The 13,747-nt window shown below is 42.1% G+C and overlaps 1 long non-coding RNA gene across 1 annotated transcript; it reads right to left on the bottom strand.

Annotated features, from left to right (window-relative positions):
* Nucleotides 1-1,317: 1,317 nt before the first annotated feature.
* Nucleotides 1,318-13,541, bottom strand: LOC149338215 (uncharacterized). The gene is made up of 3 exons (XR_016283716.1): nt 13,025-13,541; nt 10,806-10,879; nt 1,318-1,437 (listed from the first exon to the last, which is right to left on the bottom strand). It is a non-coding gene; the product is annotated as an uncharacterized LOC149338215 (long non-coding RNA).
* Between the last annotated feature and the right edge of the window lie 206 nt (nt 13,542-13,747).

The raw sequence follows: 13,747 nt of genomic DNA, 5'->3' as shown, positions 1-13,747 counted from the left end.
GTCAAAAGACACGGCAAAAGTAAAGGATGAAATGCGAGCCGATCTGTCAAAGTTGAAAGAAGAGATAAAGCAGGAACGGAAAGCGTCACGAGAATCTGTCGAACGAAACCTGCGCAATGAAATCAGGAGAGTTCGCAATGAGCAAACTGAGATGATTAAGAGCATTGACCACGCGCATGCTGAAATTGAGGGTCTAAAAATGGAACTAGAAAATGAAAAGGAGAAGAACGCCAAGTTGGAGCAAGTAACCAACGAATTGAGCGTGACGTGTGCTGCTCTGGAAAAGCACACAAAGGAGCTCGAAAGAAAGCTTAATTATGCGGCACAGTGTTCACGAAGGTCGAACATTGAAATTAAAGGTGTCCTAAAGCAAGACGAGGAAAATGTTCTTAATCTTGTTACAAACCTTGGAGATGCTATTCATGAACCTATAACTGAGTCGGACGTAGCGTGTTGCCACCGAGTGCCCACTCGTGACCCTAATAATTCAAACATTCTTGTTCAATTTAAATCCAGTGTATAAAGGGACGCAGTGCTGGAAAAGGCAAAAAAGTACGTCTTACAAATGAGGACATCAGTGTAGATTGTTCTTTGCCAACTTCACCACCGATTTATGTAAATGAACACTTAACACCAGACAACAAAAGGCTTCTGGGCGCTGCGATTGCGAGAAAGAAGGAGGTCTCGTGGAAATATGTGTGGACGAGGAACGGCACTATTCTAGCCCGCCAAACTGACGATTCTTCGGTAGTTCACATTTACTCACAAGCAGACTTATCAAAGATGAATTACGGACGCCATAAAGCAGCACACGTGGAAATGGCTCTTCTGACATTGCCAATGGAGGAATCGCCACTTTTCACACCTTCACAGCTTAACGCATATTTTTCCCAAAACAAAGAAAAATGCTGCCAAATTATACATTTGAATATGCAATCGGCTGTAAATAAAGCTGACCAACTAACACCCTATTGGAAAAAAAGGCAATGATGTAAATATTGGAAACCAACACTGGAAACCTTGGTGGATTATGGTAATGGAAAATATGTTGGAATGACTGGGCATGTTGGAATGACTGGGCATGTTGGAATGACTGGGCACGTTGGAATGACTGGGCATGTTGGAATGACTGGGCATGTTGGAATGACTGAGCATGTTGGAATGACGGGGCATGTTGGAATCACTGGGCAGGTTGGAATGACTGGGCATGTTGGATTGACTGGGAGATGTTGGGGCGGGGGCCATGCTGCAATGTTATGTCTGTCGCAATGAGACAGCAAATTTCAAAATAGATGAAGCTCCTACAGCCAGTTTTATTTTGTGTTCATGCTCCTCTTGCTCTTCTTTAGCCACTTGTCAATGCAGCTGGGCCCCATGAAACAGCCTTGTTGATGTACCACCGGTGCATGCGGGCTTGGGAAAACTGGGCGATGCACTCTGCAGAAAAGATTGAAATGAAAGAATTAGGATCCACAAGTTTTTATTCTTGCCAGTATTAGAGTGCTAAAGAAGTAAACTCCGTATTGTGGCCACAGGAATAAAGTGACCCTAAATCAAGAACCACTGAAGCTATTCGCACTCAAAAAGAAAAATAATTTCAGGTTCTTATTCAATATATCATATGCTCGTCATTAAGTACCATCATCAGCAGCATAACTAGCACCACTGCAAGACAAAGGCCTCTCCTATATCCCTAAACATAAGCCTGACGTGTGCCATAATGAGCAAAATAAAAAAGCCATCGTTTTTTGTCCTCTGAAGGCTTTTAGTGGGGTATTAATAAGAGGGACAATATAAAGGTAACATCAGAAGGGTGACTGCAGTAGCACAGCTGAGATGTCGCAGACGATACACTACGAAAAGAGGCATACAATCCATTGATACATCAGTTGCAAAAAATAAAAACAGCAGCAAAGAAAAGGTAAAACAAACCAGTGTCAATGCTCCAAGCGATATCACTTATTTCCATAATTTTGAGGGACCACATGCAATGAAAATGTGGTGAGGTAGAGTCACAAGCGAAGGCCATTCTGTTCTCGATTTAATTATTACTAACTCTATGCAGCTGAATGCTTTTTCTGGTGTTTTATCTTGCTGTGTTAGTGACCATCTTCCTGTGTTTGCTTGCATTGAGAACGCTAGTAAAATAGGAAGTAAGTCCACATCAATCACATACCAAGCTATTACAGAATCATCATTGAAATCCTTTAGGGATGCGCTCATGAAAGTATATTGGAGTAAGATAGCTGAACTTCATGATGCAAATGTTGCCTATAATACGTTTGTCGATTGCTTTAAACAGATATATCACGACTGCTTTCCTCTTGTAACACGTGTGAAAAGTCGCAGAATCCGCAAGCCATGGGTAACGCCAGAGCTTCGCGGAGAAATACAAATGAAAGACAAGCTGTACAGAAAATTTTTGAGCAGCCGGAAGGTTGAGGACCTTGCGGTATTTAAGAAATATAGGAACAAATTGACTAAAAAACTGCGGTCTGCACGAACAGCCTATCACGTGTCACTTCTAGATGTTAAGAATGCTCGAAATGGTGTACTATGGTCGAGATTAAATACACTTCTGCAGCGGGACAGTTCACGCACTGCATTAACAAAATTAAATATTGATGGAAAGGAAGTTTCTGGCGTCGAACTGGCTAATGTATTCAATACTTTTTTAACGAGCTTGGCTACCCGTGCTATAACACGTGCTGCCGGATCTGACGCTTGCAAATATGTTCGAATTCAGAATGATGAAACAATTTTTCTGCACCCAGTCACGGTAGACGAAGTAGTGTCGGTGATAGCAAATCTTAACAATAGCAGTAGCTGTGACATTGATGATATCCAAATACGGCCAGTCAAGCATGTAGTTGACATAATTGCTCCCATACTTGCTCACATCTTTAACATCTGTTTAGAAACTGCAGTTTTTACGGAAAAAATGCAATTAGCAAAAGTTGTTGTTCTTTACAAAAAAGGAGATCACAACGCCCTCGCCAACTACAGACCAATCTCTATTTTGCCAGTGTTTTCGAAAGCATTTGAGAAAATGCTGCATCTAAGAATGTCAAATTTCATCCATAAATTTAACTTGCTAACACCATTTCAGTTTGGCTTCTGCAAAAGCAAATCCACTGAACTTGCATTACTCCAACAAAAGGAATATATAATAAAGCAACTTTATAATAAAGCAACTTGAAAACAAATCTATTGTCATTGGTGTATTTGTGGACTTCTCAAAGGCTTTTGACCTGGTAAATCATAAAATCTTACTAAATAAATTACACTACTATGGTATCCGAGGAAAAGCGCTCTCATTGTTAAGTTCTTACTTGTCGTTTAGACAGCAAGTGGTGTACATAAATGGTATACAGTGTGAACCGAAGCCGCTCTTCTACGGTGTCCCCCAAGGCAGTACGCTAGGGCCTCTACTCTTCAATATTTACCTAAACGATATTGTCAACATTAGCGATAATACAAAGTTTTTCATCTATGCAGACGATACGAGCGTATTTTTTTCGGGTGAAAATGTTCATGAACTTATCAAACAATGTAATGCCACAATGAAAGCTCTTGAGGTCTGGTCTGCAGTTAACCTGATGCAAATAAATGAGAGTAAGACCAAAGCTGTCATATTTAGGCCGAAAAATAAAGTTATCCCACTGCACGATAATATTATATTAAACTCGAGGGCTGTAGAAATTGTTGAGCAGTTTAAATGCCTTGGGGTCATATTTTCTGCCAGTATGTCATGGGATTATCATGTCAATTATATCTTGAAAAAAATAGCTCAAATCACTGGTGTTATAGGCCGTCTAAAATACATACTTCCCACAAAAACTAAGATGCTGGTATACAATTCAATATTCAACTCGCATTTAAACTATTGCCAGTTGGTGTGGGGCACTACAACATTCACTAACCTTGAACGTATTCATTTAATGCAAAAAGATATCTCCGAAATGCATATAATTTACCGTTCCGACATCCCAGTGCAGCTTTCTTTTGTCATTCCAGAGTTATTAAAGCACATAATCTTTATAAATATCGCCTCAGTGTTACTTTTAAAACAGAAATCAAGAAGAATGTAACAAATCTTAAAAATTTTGCAGAACTAAGAAAAAAAGAATCAGTCTATCCAACAAGACGTGGCGAAGAATGGACAGTGCGAACACCTCGACTAAATCTTGGTAGGGAATGCCTTCAGTACACACTTCCATCTCTTCTAAATAGGTATATCCACATTAACCTCGATTTGTTTTCTTTTTCACGTCATGAACTACATAATTTGTTTTTGCATAACATTGTTTAAGTTTCATTATGTATACATATTGCTGTTTCGTGTATTCTCCGGTGCTTCCTTGATGTGCTTGTTTTTTAAAATTGTATAAACTCTTGTGTTGCCTCCCTGTCAATAATTAGGATTGTAGACTCGTCAAGCTGCCCAAGGGCAGCTTTTTTCTACGATTCCTCCATCTGTAGTGCTAGATGGGAAATAACCTTTGATTTGATTTATTCTTAAATGGGAACAGGAAAAATTTCTGGATTTAGTTGTGATGGCATCCTGGTCTGAAGCGGGGCAGCAACATTTAACATTAAGTTGTGGAAAAGTATTGTAGAGTATATGGAACACACCTAAACGAGCGATTTCCCCTTTTATGCAGTGATGTCTGGTGGTCAAATGAGATGACTGATTACACATATGCTGTACCAAGTTTCGCTGTTGGATTAAAGGGAGTTGGTGGCGTAGCATCAAACAGTTTGGTGCAAAATTGAAAGAGCTAGGGAATACTTCAGTTTGGAATCAATAAAATTTTTATGCATAAACTGCGCAGCATGGCAAGAGCACACAGATCATGACATCTCCTGATAAACCCGAGTGCCCTTGTGGTGCCAGCAGCATGTATCGTGACATGCTCCAAGTATGTGGGGCTGCATCTGGTTAAGGTTTCTCCATACCATTAACCCTAGAGGTGGGAAAGGAGGTCAATACGTTGTGACAAAACAATGCAGACAAGACAAGGACAACGAAGGAATAAATATGATGGCATGAGTGCTGACTATCGCCAATGTGTATTGGAAACCACGTCAAAATATATACACTGTGGCCTAAAAAAACAACGAACAAAGGGCACCTTGTGTCAACCACATTGCATGAGTGTAAAACAAAACAAAAACTGACAAAGAAGCATTTAAGAGCATGAACTCTTCCTTAGGAAGCGATAAAGAAGGTGTGCTAACACAGTGATTGCGTTTTTTTTTTTAAATTTCAGTGGCCTCGGTTATCTCACGCACAAACTTTTCTGTGTCTGTCAGGCAGAATGCAGAACATGAATTCCAGTTCACAGCGTTTAGGATCTGGCAAACAATTGCAATTGCGACAGTGAATCATCAAAGTTCTCCCGCAAGCTTTGTTCACATCGTCGTGGTGGTCTTTTAAACCTCTCAGTGACACACTTGCCTGTTTTCCCAATGTAAACATAGCCGCATTTCAAGGCGTTCGAACACACTATGTCTTCTGTGCAGTGCACGAAGAGACTCTGATGGATAATCTCGGTTGACTACAGGTACTGAAACTTCATAGGGTTAGAAAAACAATATCGACGCCAACTCGACTGCCTATTTAACCGGTGCGACCAATTGTGGATGTAGGGAAAGGTACGTACAAACTTCCTTTTGGGAGTTACAGTCTCGACGGGGGCACAAAAGGAATGTTTCAACTTCTGCTTAAAGCAATCGGCTAAAGACACTGACAAAGGTTCTGAATATCCAGTAAAGGACAAACGGCATATGAGCTGGGCAAAACTGGATGTCATGGCAATCAAACAGGATTTCATTAAGGAATTTTTGAAGCAAAGGTTAGTGACACCTCTTGACCAGCTTAGACTGAACCGAAGAAAATGGTAAAAGTAGCTTGTTTTCCCTTGGCTCGTAAGCCCAACAAGTGTAACCACCCAAGATTGAGATCCAATAAATGTGATGACATATTATCCTCTATAATTTCAGTGGTGATTCAAAGTGGACTGAGGCTTTGACTGAACTCCTCTCTCACCTTAGACAATGCTTCGTCAGGATTGGAGATCCTGCAATAAGCCACGTAACAGCGGCGCTAATAGTTTTTTTTGCAAAAACAAGCTATTCTGAAATGTAATAAAGGTGGACTGAAGGTATGAGCCTAAAAGTGCGACAAAATTATTCACCAAAACGCCTGAGACGTTTGGAATGCCACTGCTCCATTTAGGTTAATGAATTCTTCAACACATTATTGATCCTGATTGAGGGATGGCGTAATATAAATCCTTGATGTCAACATAGCACCCCATGAAACTGGTGTGAGAGTTATTGTGTAGAAACTGCGTTACTTTCTCTGCAGATCTTAGACGAGAGGAGTCATCAATGCTCAGCAACTTAATTTTATGTCGCAAAGAGAAGGCGATTTGTTTCTGACAGGTTCCATTCTCTTAAACTACAACCCTCAAGGAGCAGTCACCTATATGGGTCTTTAAGAAGATAGCTGGACAATTTTTCTTACTGAAGTTGATGGCATTAGCCTGATGGTTAAACTCTAGATTGTTAATGTTTCTTGGCACTGGACTTTGCTTTTAACAAATCAGATAGTAAGTGGCACTCAAATTCAGAATACACTGCATCTGTGGCCTTGGACTGAAAGGCGCCTTTCGATACGACCACAAAACCACCGTTTATCAGCAGTTGAAAGCAAGAGGGCCCACCCTCTTAAATACGACACAGTTCGGCCTGTGGGCAAGTTCCTAAAGAGGGTTCAAACCGTGACACTGCATCAAAACATCCCGAAACACACCTGTCACACTCAGGTCTGTGCGTGGAAAAGGCAACTCGTCAAACCATGGCAAGCATCTCCACAATAGTTCTCTTCGGAGGAATGGAAAATTTTGGTCAATAAGCACTTCAAGGACCAGACGAGGCAGCGACTCCAAGCTGAAGGTGTGCACCTTGTTGTCAAACTCTTGTGCCTGAAAACAAGCCAGGGAGTGGCTGGTTGACGGTGTCACGCACCGTTGACCAGGTGAAAGCCATCTGGAATGCCACTTTGCAGCCACTTTGCGCTCACTAGCCAGGAGCAGAGAAGCCAAGGCACGAGTGTCTGAAAACAAGGTGCACAATGTCGACACTGAGTTGCTGCCTCGTCTGCTGCTTGAAGCATATACGGGCCAAAATTTGTCATTGTTCCTTCGAAGAGGACTATTCTGGAGCTGTTTGCCATACTTTGACGTCTTGCCTTCCTGTGCCTGGACCTGAGCGTGACAGGTGTGTTTCAGGGGGCGTTGGTTGATGGGGTGTCGTGGTTTGAACCATGCCAGGAACTTGCCCGCAGGCTGAACTGTAACGGGTTTAAGACGGTGGGCCCTACCGCATTCAACTGCTGATAAAGAAGGTGGTTTTGTGGTCATGTCTAAAGGCGTCTTTCTGTCCAAGGCAACGGAGGCAGTTAATTCTGAGTTCAAGTGTCACACAACAGCTGATTTGTTAATAGCAATGTCCAGAGCCAAGAAACTATGTAATAATCTAAAGTTGAACCATCTGGCTAATGTGCCAATGGTGCCAATGAGAGGTCAAAAGACCACCGTTACGATGTGAACAAAGCTAGCAGGGGGAATCTGATGTTTCATTGTCGCGACTGCGATCGTTTGCCACATCCTTTATGCTGTGAGGCGTAATTTCTTGTGCTGCATTGTGCTAGACAGACACAGAAAAGTTTGTCCATGAGATGATCGAGGCCACTGAAATTGTAGAAAAAACGCAATCAATGTGTTAACACACCTTCTTTATCGCTCCCTAAGAAAGAGTTCATGCTCTTAAATGCTTCATATTCAACTTTCGTTTTGTTTTTGACAGATCCAAAGTGAATGTTACAAGGCGCCCTTTCTTCATTCTTTTTTTAGGCCACAGTGTATATATTTTGATATGCTTTCCAATAAACCTTCTTGAAAGTCAGCACTCGCACCGTCGCATTCCTTCCTCATCTTTCTCTTCTTTGCGCTGTTTTGACACGATGAATTACAAACAAGACCATTCATCCATCTTGCAAAAGTCAATACAGTCAGAGTAGCTGAGATAGTTGGGGCATCCTTCTGAATAATGCAGTCATAAAGACAAGGTTGGGACATAAAGACAAAGACTGTTATTGAATGGCTAATATTAATGTACTTTAGTAATGTGCTTGGTTTGGTTTGGTTTATGGGGGTTTAACATCCCAAAGTGACTCAGGATGAGGGACGCCTTATGATTTTGCATATTGATATGCTGGGCTTCATAAGACAAGTACAATAGTTTTTTAAGGCCAGCCGTAGAACAGGAAGCAATGAATCTACACTAATATCAAAGAATGAAGGCTCAAGCATGAGAGTGTAGCTAAAAGGTTATAATGACAAACATGAAAAGCTTTGGAGAAATTCAAGTCGATGACACTTGCCTAAAATAAAGAATCTAAATTTGGGTGAAAATCTGTTGTGAATTCAAAAAGTTGGATTGCACATTAGTAAAGAGAATGGGAGCCGTGATGACTGGTATAGAAATATTAGTTTGAATTATGGTGGCAAGTAATATGCGGACTCATTTCGTGCTCTAACAGTTCATGCAAAATGCACATCAATAAAATAGGAGAACAGTTTGGGGATCAGAACGGTTTCCAGCCTTAATTATTGACAGGTCAGCTTCAGGTTGTCAGGGATAGAACCAAGAGGTTTGGATTGGCTAACAATTATTGGTAAAATCTGTCTTCAGATATCCTCAGTAGTTTAAAGTATGTCAGAAGGCTTCTCACACAGCCCTCAGGTACTCGAAAGCTTGTGCTTATCAATGACTTTCGAGACATGATGAGAAGCAATGGTTAATGCAGTGAAATGGGTAACAAATAACTGATTTTTCTCAAGAAAGTGCCCATGGAATATGCTGTCAAACAAATTCCCAAGGATCCTTCAATTAAGCCCAAAATGACAGTTTATGGGTAGCCACTTTGTTATAACCATCACATACAAAAAAAAGAGACACCAGAAGCCCTCCTTATTCACTGAAAACAAGGAAGAATTATGAGACATTATTCCAGCACACAAAATCACACGGATGAAGAGAGTAGACTCCATGGACACCATATTTCAACTGAGGTTTATTCCACAACACAGGCTTTTTATGTGCAAAGGGGTACTAGTGATCCCTGGGGCTGAAAAGTATTTCCGCCACCAGATAACAATTATTCAGGACGGCAAAAACCAAAACACAAAAAAACATAGGGGCAAAGGTATCTTGCCACTCACATTCAACACATCGGCACGCCTATGCATCACCTACCTGGCTGACCCAACAAACATATTTGCCTCCAGATAATCTATTTCTTTTTCTGGAGCGCTGCAGAAGGGCTGCTGACGTAATTCTCTTTTTCAGCAGAGATACAAAAGGCTTAAAAAATTTCCCAGCCCTTTCAAGTGCTAAACTTGCACAAGGCATGTGTTTCTTTCAAAAACGCCTTGCATGCTCGCTTGTGCGAGCAAAGGCGAATGTGCTCAGCTAAATGACCTCTGCCACTTAATGAATCAGCTGTCCTGCAATGTTCAAGCAAGCGTTCATTGATGCAAGCCTCGTCTGTCTAATGTAATGTTTGCCACAGGCAAGGAGGATGCTGTACACCATGTCAACTTCATGTTTAACGAGGGGTTTGGTGTGCTTAGTTTTGTAGGCAGGCTTTTTCGTAACATCATTTATCAGGTGGCACATGCATCCCAGCTTTCCCAAGCTGAAAATACGACATGTACATCGTGTTTGTCACTGGCCTTCTTGAGGCGGTGTGACACCTGATGGCAATAGGGCACAATGACAGGTCCCTGTTGCGAATGTGCGTTGTCTTCTGGCTTGCGCTGCCCAGCACACTTCATCTCTCGAACCTGGCTTTCTACCACTAAGGCTACAATTTCTCCTGTGAAAACTGCCTGCTCCAGTCTCCTTACTTGCGCATTGATGCTGTCACAGCGTCGTGACAGCGTCAATGCCGTAGTAAGGCGACTGGAGAAGGCAGGCAGAAAAAGAAATAGATCATCTCAACGCAAATGTGTGTTGGGTCAGCCAGGTAGGCAATGTTTAGTCACGCCAATGCATTCAACTTGAGTGACAAGCTAACCTTACGCCTATGTTTTTGTTTTTGCAACCTTGAATAATTGTTACCTGGTCGAGGAAACACTTTTCAGCCACAGGGGTCACTAGTACCACTTTGCATGTAAAAAGCTCATGTTGTGGAATCAACCTCAGTTGAAGTATGTGGTCTATGGAGTCTACTCTCTTCGTTCATGTGTTTTTGTACACTGGAATGATGTCTCATAATTCTACCCAGAACCAATTAGCTCAGCTCTCCATGCTTAGCAAAAACAAGGCAGCAGTAATGAAACCAGTTCTCATGTGTGCACTTTTTCTTTTACATCTGTGACCTGCGATGAGTGGCATAAAAACACATATTTAAGTTAACACACATGCATCATAATGTTAATATTCGTAGTCAAATAGTATCACATAATGCAGCCAAAAACATGCAGACATTTCGCACTTCATGCATAGAATGCAACGGTTAAAAGACGAGCAATATTGAACGTAAAACATCAAATGGCCTGCAACCGGCCCATTCTGACAGCCAACTAATATTACTCATATAAACATGTAAACATATCAGGCCAGAGCTATCCAAAATGCTCCAAGCAGTAGCATTAAGGAAAAGAGCAATGAAAGTAAGAGAACATTTCATGGCAACCACAAGAACAAAGCACAATGCAGTAACAACTTACAACACAGCTTTTGACTTCATCTGGTGGCCACAAAATCCATGCCATTGACTCGTACTCGAAGACAGATGTGCCACCTGCAGATACCAATTTCCCATTATCACTATGACAGGAGTACAAAAACAAGCATGCGAACTCGGTCCAACAGTGAATATCACATGAATGTAAAAAGATCAGGAAAAATATACTTGCCCAAGTATACGCCTCAATACAAAGGAAAACTACCCTGTTTAAAATGCATCAGTTCCCCTAGCACTAGTAAAGGAATCTTGCTATGAGCAAAACAAATCTGCGTTCGAAAGCGTAGATAAACATCGTAATAACTGAGACAATTATTGCGTCACTTGGTTTCCTCAGAAACCAATTTTCAAACAGCAGAGTGATCGAAATGCAAGATCCTATACTCTGGGTAGCCAGAAACGCTATCGGTATCATAAAAAAAATCTTCACATACTCATTTAAAAATTAGATCCTGACGGCCGGAAATTAACTTTCGTTGGTAACTGCAACCTGAGACATTGGTGAAAACAGCGCGAAAGAAGAAGCCCGAAGGCGAAACGAGGAAGTGACAGGAAAGAGCGCTGACTGACAACTGAATTTATTGAGCGAAACTCGCGCAATATATAGGAAGGCAGTGCCAAAGATAGTCAGATGCAGTCAACGTCACATGGTGCAAAGAGCCATAAAAGCGATAAAAACAAAACAAGGTGAAAAAGCTAACAGTGAACTGAAAATCAAAAGGGATGGTAACAAAATGAAAACTACACTCAATGACTATACACAGTATAATGTCACATGGTGTAAAGAGCCATAAAAGCGATAAAAACATAACAGGGTGAAAAGGCTAAAAGTCAGCAGAATCCCAAGGGGATGGTAACAAAAAAATACATTATGTCTTAAACAGTTAATGTCACAAGGTGTAAAGAGCCATAAAAACCGATAAAACATCCATAGCAGGTAACAAGGGTAAAACCGATAAAAAATGACGAAATGGAATTGTGGTTTGGTTTGGTTTGGTTTGGTTTCTGGGGTTTAACGTCCCAAAGCGACTAAGGCTATGAGAGACGCCGTAGTGGAGGGCTCCGGAAATTTCGACCACCTGGGGTTCTTTAACGTGCACTGACATCGCACAGTACACGGGCCTCAAGAATTTCTCCTCCAAAGAAATTCTAGCCGCCGCGGCCGGGATCGAACCCGCGTCTTTCGGGTCAGCAGCCGAGCACCATAACCGCTGAGTCACCGCGGCGGCGCTAAGATCTCTGAAAAAAAAAATCTCTCTGGAAAAAAAAGAAAACTGAGTCTTGAGGTGGAAAGAATAAAAACTAACTGAATGTAACAACGTATGGCTAAAAACATGCACAGACCTTAACAATAAAACGATGAAACAGTGACACTCAACGATTGAAACACGCGTAGTCAACAATAAAAATTTAGCAATGTTGTTCCAAAAAGGCAAGTTCACTCCTGTACAATGATTTTGACGCGTTACTGACACATTCCAAGCCCTTTCTTTTTATAAAGAAAGCCTCCTTCAACTCCCGGGCTACGCTGTCTCTACTCCTATCAAGCACAAACCTGAGACAGTGCTTTCTTTATAGTGGGGTTTGAATTCAGATGCGGAAAATGGGCACTGATCGTATTGGAGGGTTCCGGATTAATTTAGACCACCTAGAATTTCTTAACGTGAGCTGACATCGCACAGCACAGGGGCATTCTTTTTTTCATTTCACCTAAATCGAAATGCGGCTACTGCCATCAGGATCGACCCCACGACCTAAGGTTCAACAGTCTAGGGCCAAGCAAAAACCGCGGCGAATAAAAAGTGTTTCAATCCCCCTCAAAGTGCTAACGCTATCTTGAAAGACAATCATACATTTTACGCACAGCCAAAGTGCCGGTCCTTGAAACGTGCGCGGTGGTGTGAACAAGCATGGGCAGAAACGCGTAGAACGAGGCATATACGAGGACAAATCTGTGCTCAACAAGAAACAAAACGCGCAAACATGCGTATACCAAAATCATGCAAAGCTAGCGCACGCAGGGTCGCATCCCCTTTGCCAAAACAAGTACCGACAGCGACAATTCTTGGCAGAGCAACTCACCGCGGCGACAACAAAAGCGCCTTAAACGCTTTTTATAGCATTGAACACGAATACTGCAGCAGTACGACAGGTCACCGTTCCAGCATGATATGCTTCGGATAATGCACGAGTACTGCTTACCTTTTCAGATGATTGCGTAGTCGTGCAGAACGCTGTTTGCCTTCGTGTCACGGGCACTACACCAACCAGTGAGAGTTCAGCACGAGTGCTACGTAGCCGGCACTCTCTACCACGTAGTCACACAGAAGAAAATATTCCAGGCCTTATTTGGAACATTTCCACCGCGACACTGCCCGCGCGTCTTTGTGCCTGGACACCCACCCTGGACTACACAAAGAAGCGCACAGACTGAAAAGTAGAGAGACCAGAAAAATGACACTTTGCCTCGAATAGGCTACGTCGACAGCACTGCGCGATTGTGCACCCTTGAGCAAGAAGAAACACACGCAAACCACAACACAGTTCACGACGGCTCACAATCCAAGTAGCGAATTGTAGCAAGCGCCGAAGCGCGATGCACGCGACGCAGCACCCGAACCGCCATGAGGGTTATACAGAAAAACAGCTACCGGCAGCCACCTGGCGGTGACAACCAGTTTTTGTTTCGGTTTCGTTGTGAAAAAGCTTGTATCCTACTTTTTATTTTATTTTTGGTACTTTTATTGGGTATTCAGCCCTATCGGCATCCACAGAAATTGCAGCGATTGCGAGCAATTACCACTGGTAGAAACGCGCGAATTAACGACCTGTTGCTTGCGCTGCGGTTGAAAAATGCCTGAGTTCTCACGGCAGTATGGCTTGCTGCTTTGCTCATTCACGAAATTACATGCCGATTTCTGTTTG

This window comes from Amblyomma mixtum, chromosome 6, assembly GCF_055824585.1.
Source record: "Amblyomma mixtum isolate Tamu chromosome 6, ASM5582458v1, whole genome shotgun sequence".
In the NCBI taxonomy this organism is placed as follows: domain Eukaryota; kingdom Metazoa; phylum Arthropoda; class Arachnida; order Ixodida; family Ixodidae; genus Amblyomma; species Amblyomma mixtum.
Note: the sequence above shows the minus strand (reverse complement) of the source record. Positions and strands in the feature narration are given on the sequence as shown.